At 37.4% G+C, this 9,946-nt stretch overlaps 1 long non-coding RNA gene across 3 annotated transcripts; it reads right to left on the bottom strand.

The window, feature by feature from the left end:
• Positions 1–820: 820 nt before the first annotated feature.
• Positions 821–5,329, bottom strand: LOC117635067. 3 transcript variants are annotated; one of them, XR_004586851.1, is made up of 5 exons: positions 5,069–5,329; positions 4,247–4,310; positions 3,094–3,154; positions 1,296–1,574; positions 821–923 (listed from the first exon to the last, which is right to left on the bottom strand). It is a non-coding gene; the product is annotated as an uncharacterized LOC117635067 (long non-coding RNA). The 3 variants fall into 3 exon arrangements; XR_004586852.1 differs by lacking the exon at positions 4,247–4,310; XR_004586853.1 differs by lacking the exon at positions 3,094–3,154.
• Positions 5,330–9,946: the final 4,617 nt, after the last annotated feature.

Here is a 9,946-nt window from a genome sequence, read left to right on the forward strand (position 1 = left end):
TCAATTTGTTTTTAAACCTCTTAAAAACCCAAATATTCTCCACTTAGGCATACCCCCATTCATATTTCGTCAATTCCTTTAATATATCGTCAATTACAATAAGTTTCCATCAATTCCATAAATTTTCCGTCAATTTCAATAATGTACCGCCAATTCCTTGTGTCACATAATGTGACACATCCTCGCAAGTCTCGGAAACACAAAGTCAACCGAGCCGCAATCCTCGCAAGCCTCGGAGACACAAAGTTGACCGAGCTGCAGTCCTTTCACCACACTATTTAGGCGTCCCCAAAACTTGTGGGGCATGATAAAAAATAACAAAACTGTTTCAAGGCAACTAGGGGGTACCCTAAGGTGGGTTTGAAACCCATATTCCGATACTTATCATAAATTTTCCCTTTATTCCACAAATCTGTATATCAAATCTTTTCTCAACTCTTCACAACTAATCACAATATAATATATCCTTAGAGAAAAAAAAAACAATTACATAATAACTCATACGCATTAAATCATCCAATAACACTCGGTCAAGTACTCTTTTAATAATAATCACAATGACATTAATAAATAAATAAATAGCAAAATAACCTTCGAGTCTTAAAATAACACTCAAGAAAATAATAAAATACTATAACATAAACTCGTAATTCAAACATAAACAAATTAGTTCACAAACAGTCAAGCCTCATTTAACAGTCATTCGAGCAATGATATATATATTAATGTATCAAGTAGCGCTGATTATGGCATTTCCTGCTGTGCCTGCGGGTGTGTAGAGATGTCTTGAAGAATGAACTTCGATATTTTATCTGGCGGACACTTACAATAATTCTCGACGCATGTGCATGGGCCGCATAGAGCAGATGTTTGGCACGGATAACGAACAATTGGACCTCTTGCTTCGGCTCCAAATTGCACACCTACCACAATTAATATTTCCATAATTCATAATAAAATTGTTTTTTGCCCTTATTGTGAACATACTGCTTTATGCATAAGTTTACGTTACAAAAATATACGCTTAAACTCAACTTTATGGCTGAAAATATTGACAATTGTTAGATTAAAGTATATAATTTTAACAATGTATGAACGACATATACACATTTTAAAAATAAGTGAACTCAACCACGTCAGAGAAGAAAAAAAATTCCTATATGCAGTTGTATTGTTCAAAGAAGTCAGCCCTTCAAGTTAGCCTAGGTTGTTAGGATTAACATACGATTATAGTATGTCAAGAATAAATTTCTCTTTCATTGTAACAAAAATAAAAATTGAGAGAAGTATTTTACCATCATACGAAACAAGAAAGAGCACAATGAAGAAAGCTGACTTGAATGAACCTTTCTCCATATCTATTCAATTTGTTGGAAGCTAGGAAGAATTATATGACAGGACCCGACCACTTTGGAATTCGAGCCAAACCCTATGCGTGTCCGACACCTGAAAAATGCCGAGCAGAAATGACCAAATCGTCCTTCTAACTAGAAACGAATTTTTCTATCAGCTAGACTTTTGCCGAAAATTCAGCAGTCTCCCCTGTAATTTGCTTGTTTCTCAAAAGTTTCCACCTGTCAACAAACATTTATATATCCCAATCATTCAGCATGCATTAAATTATATCCAAGCAATCAAGCATCATATCATTCTGGCCTCAGGCCTCAACAAATCAAATAAATCATTCTACTAACAAAATTCATCTCAACTTTCAAAACATCAATAGTACATTAGCAATCTCAAACACTCTAACTTGTGGGTGCACCTTGTAACATTATGCTGCCTACGTACCCTTATTGAGGGATCAAGCCACACGTAGTTCTTTCCCTTTAATACTGTAATTGAATATCTTATTCATTCATCATATTGCCATGTATTTTGCAAGTCAAACTGAATTCTCATGTGTGTGATGTACTCAATCATATTCACAACTCTAAAACAATGCTTTGCAACTTCCCAATACTCGTAACAATCATATACTGATTATAAATAAGTCATACATTGAACTCACTCTATTTTAGTTTAAGAACATCTCAAAACCGAGATTCTCCCAAACTTATATCAATACTCTCCCTTTATTTTTCAATCCATTACCCGACCTTTATATCAATTTTCTAATAAATCGATTCTCAACTATACTTATATGCACAATCTAGCAATTTATAAATAACTATCTACACTCAATACATAACATGACCCAGATAACTCATTCTCAGTCAAGGCTCATTTACAGGGTCATTTAAACACTATTTTGAACCTACCCTGCAAGTCTGGTCCAAATCGAACGGTCGGATTGATCACGATCAGATGACAACAATTAATCTTGCCCTAGGGTTCTTGGTTTCGGAGTATCCGGAACTCCAATTCACGATCCGTCAAATTCTACACGATCCTAGAATTGTCTTAATCAACATATATGAAATTGACAGCGATCCAACAGTTCAAACTTATCGAACCCGGAAATCGCACAATAGGCGATATCCGTTTGGGGTTCAAACATTAACCAAATTGGAATCCGAAAGTACCTACGCACTTGTTAGATCGCGATGATCATTTTAGGACAGAACTTTGCCCCAAAACACAGTACCCACGCGCCGCCACGAGCCGGCAGCGCGTGGGTGTGCAGATCAAATTCCTGCGGCAGGAAATACTCCAAACCGTCGGCCAAGATTCCTACCCTAGACGTAAAACCTCATTTGGAGTCACTTTTGTTCTTGAGCATAACTCGAAAAACGAGCAGAAGTGGCCAGAATTGACAGGACCCGCCCCGAAATTCCCGAAAACCGAAGTGAATCCCGTCTCGTTACCGACATCTCCCCGATGCCGGGCCCACTTACTAAGAATCGAGACTTTCTACCAAAAATTTTGGCAGAGTCTCCCCTGTAAATTGAGCATTTCCCCAAAAATTCAACCTGCTCAAAAACACAGTTTAAAGTACTCAACCAGCAGCATGCTTTAAAGCAATCAAACAGTTTACAACAAAGGCCTCCGGCCTCAAAGATCAACCCTAGCAAGGGCGATAACAGAGCATATCTAAGGAGTTTAAATACAACAAAAACAAAGTTCAAGGAAAACAGGATGAAGAAATCCTACAATGGCTCAAGGCTCGTGAGCACACGATCCGGCCTAGCTGCGGAGCTCAGTCGACTACTGGCTGGGGGCGCAAAACAGAAAAATGTGAGTGGACAAAAATAAAGTTCAGTTCAGTGTAAACCAACATAATATAACCCCACTGTTTAAATAAACCAAGCAAGAAAATCCGAAAGCATCTCAAATCATCAAAATCAAATAAATATTTACATAAGTCAAAACCAAACCAAAGCCGGAATGTCAAGTCCAAAATCCAAACAGAACACTAAACAAACCACCAATTAAATATTAAAAGTCCCAAACCAAACTCTCAAAAGCGTACCCATTGGCACGACCGGCAAGGAAGTATCCTCACCGAAAAATAAGAATAAATGAATAGTTATATACTTATGTAAATATAATATAAGGGATATATATATATGTAATAATAATAATATAAATATGACCAACACCTACTTGTACCGGGGAAACAATCCAACCGGGGGATTGTTTGACTAGTCACCATGGCAGAGTCCCCATGAAGAGTCCTCAATTCACCATGTAACTAGGGAACGAGCCGTCCAACCGGGGGACTAACTCTCAGCCAGCACGTACAGTTGATACCCTCAAAACTTGTACGTCTGTGACCAGTCCTACGCGCGCAGACTACCCAATCAAGGGTCTACAGCAACATCCCGTCAAGGATGCCCCGAGTATCTCAAGTAACCGTATCCAAGTTCCAAATCAGGGGAGGTACATAGGGTAGTGCTTATAGCACTCCAAACTGACATTCTATACTCAACACTTTCCAAAATCTCACCTCAACAACCCAAGTACCCCACACATAGCCAAACATTTATATAAATTCTCAAAATCCATATACATACTCAAGATACTCAAATATGTCAAAACCCAAATATATTTCTAATGCCTCATAAAAATATCACTTTCAACAATTGAATAAATAATATATCCAAAATACCATTTAAAACATCATGCATAAAATTTCCCAAAATCCTTATAAAATATACTTTCAAAATCCAACTATGCCAAAGCGCTAAACAAACATCAAATTCAACCCACGAATATAATATATTCAATAAATCATTAAAAACGTTAAGCATAAATCTTTCATCCATAAAACCATGCATAAGATTTGAAAACAAAGTCCACTCACAAGTAATCCCACACTGCCTGACCCTGAGAGGGTCCCGCCTGCTGCGAATGCGTGGTCGGAGTACCTATTTCAGAATACAAATACGGGATTAATATAAAGGGTTTCGAACGAGAACTTGAATTAAAATCCTAATTTCCCGAGTTTCTAGCGAGTGTACGAAGAACGGAACAAACTGGAAGTTCCTAAGAGTTCCACAAGGTTTAAGACACAAGTCCCGTAAGTTTGGTCCAAAAAGGACGGTTAGATTGCTCACGATCGAACGGTTATCGAAAAATCTTCAAACTTTAAATTATTGAATCGGAACATCCGGGGCTCCGATTCATGATCCGTGAGATCCTACTCGTTCCTAGGAAAGTCTAGAGTAACATAAATTGGAATGGAGTCGATCCAACGGTCGGAACCTATCGAACCCGAATAACGCACACCATGCGAAAATCCGTTCGATAGTCATACGATGTATGAATTGGGATCCGTAAAATCCTACACACTCGTGACAACCAGGAGATCGCATTTGGACAAAAATGCACTTTTGCTACAGTGCCCACGCGCCACCACGCGCTGGCAGAGCGTGGGTGTCCAAAGCGATAACCCTTCGCCGGAAAAACTCAACACCTCGGCTCAAGACTCCTACCCTAGGTACAAGACCCCATTTGGAGTCACTTTTGTTCTTGGGCTTACCCCAAAAACTGACCGGAAGTGGCCGGAATCGGAGACCCAAAACCGGCCAAAACCTAAGTTGGAGTTCAGTTAATCTACGCTCAAAATTAACGAAATCCTACCCAACCATCAGCTAGATCATGGAAAATAGGTAGAAAACCATACCTTACTCGTCCAATTTGGTGGAGAAATGAGAGAGAACGAAGGGTCGAAAGTTTGGTAAAAATCTGTCCAAACCGCTACCTTTCGTGGCTGATTCCAGCGACCACGGTGGCGGATCGAGGCGGTGGTGGGGTGGAATGGAAAGTAGGGAGTGTGGTGGTTCCAACGGAACCAGTGCCATCCCAAGTGGCGGCGTGTGGTGGCGGTGGTGGAGGCGTGAAGGTGGGGTCGTGGCAAGCCGAAACTGAAAAAAAAGGGTCTGGTTTCGCAGGAGAGAGAGAGAGAGAGAGAGAGAGAGAGAGAGAGAGAGAAATCTGGTTTTAAAAAAAACTTCGAAATATTTACGGTTTTGCCATTGTCGATGTTTTGATTGTAAATTCTTCGTTACAACTCCGAATCGAGCCCACTACGTGTCTACGGACTCAACTCAATACGATCTACCCAAAAATACCAGTCACTGCCCCAAAATCTGTCCGGGTAATAAAATGACTAAAATACCCCTACCCCAAGGGTAAATCCGTAAATTCGAAAATTAACTTGAGAAATTTAATTTAGGAATTTAGTTTAGAGTCGGGGTGTTACAGGAATCTCATCCCGAAATCCGGCCAAATTTCAATTCGTGATTTGGGTTATCTACGCTAGAAATTGATCCAATCCTATCCAACCATCAGCTAGAGCTCGAGAAATAGATGAGAAACCATACCTCTTTTGCCGGAGATGGTGGCCGAAAACGGCCGGAAAAGACCAAGAAGATGCTGATTTCCGCACAGCAGTTTGGGCTCCTTTTTGGATCAACTTTGGTTCGATTTTTTAATGGATTCACTTGGAATCAAGGCAGAATATGGATATTTATGGAATGAGGAGAAAGAGACGAAGAGATTGCAAGTTGTGGCACTCGATTTGGTGACTGGACGGAGGAGAAATCGAAGTTTGAAAATGCCTGGTCGTCCCCAAAATCAGAAACAGCAGAATCTGGGTTTAAAAGAAATCTGAACTTCGAAATATTTACGATTGTGCCACTGAAATTCTTTTGATCGTAACTTCTTCGTTATAACTCCGATTTGAGCCCACTACGTGTCTACGGACTTATCTCGACATGCTCTAAGCAAAGGTACAACTGAAATTTCCAAATTCCTTCCCAATTAAAAGGTAAACTTTTTCTCTAATACAATATTCTAGGGGTATAATTGTCTTTTCATATAATAAATTAATAATTAAAAAATAATTAAGGATCGGGCTGTTACATTATAGGTTTGTACGTGCTATAAAACTTAAATTCGGAGTCACTAGTCTTTTAAAAGACTACGAGATATATAGGCAAATTTGAAAACTATTTTCTATGATTACACATTTTGGTGAGGTTGGATTCAATGAATTGTTCACGCATGAATTTTGTAAACAAATCAATTTATCAAACTATAATGGTAAATAAATTAACATAATAAGATATCAATTTGATACCTAGTATAACTAGGTGCATATTCAAGATATGAAGCTTAATTTCTAAGTTATTTCTGCTCTCCAAACATAAGATTATACGTAACTTATTTTTTGTAAATGCATGTGTAGAAAAGGGTAAGTTAAATAAATTGTGTATCCATGAAAGAGATATTATTTTAAGAGATGAATTTGTTCGACCAGGATGGTAACTAAATTAGCATATTAGGTTTCAAGCTAAAACGAGTACGACCTAAATTCAAAGTATATATATATTCTATTATTGGCATTATTTGTCTGTATAAAAGTATGACTTTTAGCAAATCCATGATGAACGCATAGGATTCAAAGAACTGTTCATGTATGAATTTTCTAAAAAAATCAATGTATCGAACTATAATGGTAAATAAATTGGCATAATAAGATTGCAATTTTATTCCTTATATAATTAATGGCTTAAAATTATTGAAACAATATAACTTAATTTCTAAGTTATCAGTGCTTTCTAAACCGATGATTATATGTAACTTATTTTTCACATGTGCATGTGTACGTAATGATAAATGCAATAAATTGTGTATTCATGAAAGATTTTGTTTAGAGATTAATTTGTTGAACAAAACGGTAACTAAATTGGCATGTTATGTTTCATGCCATAAATAACTTGGCAACCTAATCGAGTACAACTTGCAATTAAAGTATATACGACTCCAAGGTCGGCGTTGTTTGTTGGTACATAAGTATGAATTTTAGTAAATCTATGATGAAACCACGGTAGATTGGAATTTAGATTTCTCAATATTATCTTACTGACACTAAGGCCAGAATCCAATCCCAATATGTTATCAAATTAATGGACCTTGATGGTCTATTTTTCTTAATACAAAAACGCTACGTGACAAAGCTTGTTTACCAACTTTTTGTATGTGAAAGAGATACTGGTTTTTTTAAAACACAGTTATGTGGTGATAAAATAGAATAAAAATGACAACCAAAGAGATACTGGTTTTTTTAAAATTTAAGTCTTTCGTGTAATTCGGTGGATCGAACACTTCTAAACTAGTAAGAAATAATAATATTTATCACACACTAAATAAATTAGCAATATTTACTTGTTTTGAGATTTAGAACTATGTGCTTGAGATTAAAATATACAGTAACTACATATTCGTTAGCTTCTTTGTAATCCTGATATGTACAACTTTATATGTTTTTCAAGTGATTAAAAGAGTTCAATTGGGACCACCACTTATATTTACCATATTTACTACAACGGTTTGAGAATAGAAGGCTATTTCTTATAAAATTTAGAATTTCATGTTGTCGCCTAATTAGCAAAAAGTGTTAGGTGTCACACTATTTCAATCACTTTTTTTTCGTTGTGTTCGGTAATTTAGAATCACTTCACTGTTTGCTCGTGTACCACACCTTTATTGTCACAGTATTATGAAAAGAAATTCAAACCAAGAAGAGTGTTCCATGTCATTTGTCTCTCAGTAACAGCCATAACATGCCATAACCAGTCCCGCACCTGGCAGCACCGACGCTTATGTTATTGTCCACGTCCCAGAATATGGAAAAATCGATGTTTTAAGGTTATTCCACGTCTGTTTCTTGCGAGAATCATCGTTTAAATTATACAAAGAAGCCCCTTTGATAGAGTTAGACGTAACCGACATCTAAAAGATTTAAAATGACATAATATTACTCAATACCGATGTAACAAATCATACCCACGATGGTTTTTGTCAAAGAATTACGTTATAAATAATATTGAAGGTGTGGACAGGAAAAAAACCAAAGTGGACTACATATTCAATGTCTGTGGCATTAAAATAAAGGACGTGGTTAATTTTTTCACTACGTCATGAGATTTAACTGCTTGACGTTGTAATGGCTTACCATGTCGGTTTTGATTACATGATAACGTGGTTGTCCTTTTAAAAGTCACTTGTTTAACCTTCCTTGACGTATGTATTCTTGGAGATGTCAGTTGTTTTAGACTAGCCGACGTGTGTGTCACGACAGTTAATGGAACTGAATGGCCTTTATTTCACTCTTTAGACGACAATTTCTTTGAAGCTGTGTTTAACAAACCGACGTGATTTCAGTTTCATATGGCTGTTTTTTTGGTTTACGGTCTTTTGCATTTTTAAAACTCGACGTTGTTTTCATTTTAGACGTTTGTTTTTCCAATTTTTTTTACTGGACCGTCGTACTTTACACATTTAACCCAGTTTTTATAATTTTTAATTTGTCGTGCCCAAAGCTTGCATAATGAAAATGTGATCATAATTAAAATGATGTACAGAGTAATTAATTAATGTCATACAATTAACTGAATAACTAATGTCATACATTACAACAATCAATCAATCCATATATCTTCACACCCATCTCTAATATTTTCATTCCTAAACTCACCCACTAGGTCATCAAATGTGTCAACATTTGGTATCCCTCTAGTAAATGGCTCACACTCAATTCTAGTATCACCTAGCACATCATCACCAATAACATCATTATATTCTCTATTAGGCATTGATTACACTACCGACCAACCACGATGCATTGGGTCGTCAACATAAAATACTTGTTTGACTTGAGAAGCCATAACAAATTGGTCATTCCTATGTCCAATTTTACTCAGATCTATAAGGGTAAATCCAAGTTCATCGACGACAATGCCCAAAGTGTTATCTATCCAATCACACCCTAAGACTGGGATTCTAAACTTTTGGTAGTCATGGTCCCAAATTTCTTGAATAACACCACAAATGCTATTAAAATTGACAGGACCCGACCCAATTTCCACTTTGGAATTCGAGCCAACTCAGGGCGGCCCCAGGGTTGAGGTCGGTTGGAGAAGGTAGGGGACTCGATGGCGGTTCCAACGCCACCGGTCCCGTGGACATTGGAGCTCAGAGGCGGCGCCAGCACCTTCTGGAAGTCGGTGGCCCGTTTCGCGCAGAGTCTGGGTTTATATAGATGCAACTTCGAAATATTTACGATTATGCCACTGAGACTCTTTTGACCATAACTTTTTCGTTACAACCTCGATTCGGGCCCACTCCGTGTCTACGGACTCCTTTCGCCGTGCTCTACGCAATGGCGCAAGCGGAATTCCCAAATTCTTTCTCGATCAAAAAGTCAAATTTTCCCCCATTATTAATGTAAGGGCAAAATGGTCTTTTCACTAAAAGATATTTTCCTTACTTTTTAGATATTTTCTTTCTTTTTAGATATTTTGTTTTGGGTTCTTACAATCTACCCCCCTTATAAAAATTTCGTCCTCGAAATTTACATCTCTGTTTTTCCAGGAGGGGAGAAGAACTGCTCCTGCACTGGCTACTTGGGTTACTACACTGCACATCTCCTTGAAAGCTACTTACTTTCTCTTCGAAAATCTGAACTGCTTGTTTTCTACGCGTTCTATAATCTCAT

This window comes from Prunus dulcis, chromosome 7 (genome assembly GCF_902201215.1).
Source record: "Prunus dulcis chromosome 7, ALMONDv2, whole genome shotgun sequence".
Lineage (NCBI taxonomy): Eukaryota > Viridiplantae > Streptophyta > Magnoliopsida > Rosales > Rosaceae > Prunus > Prunus dulcis.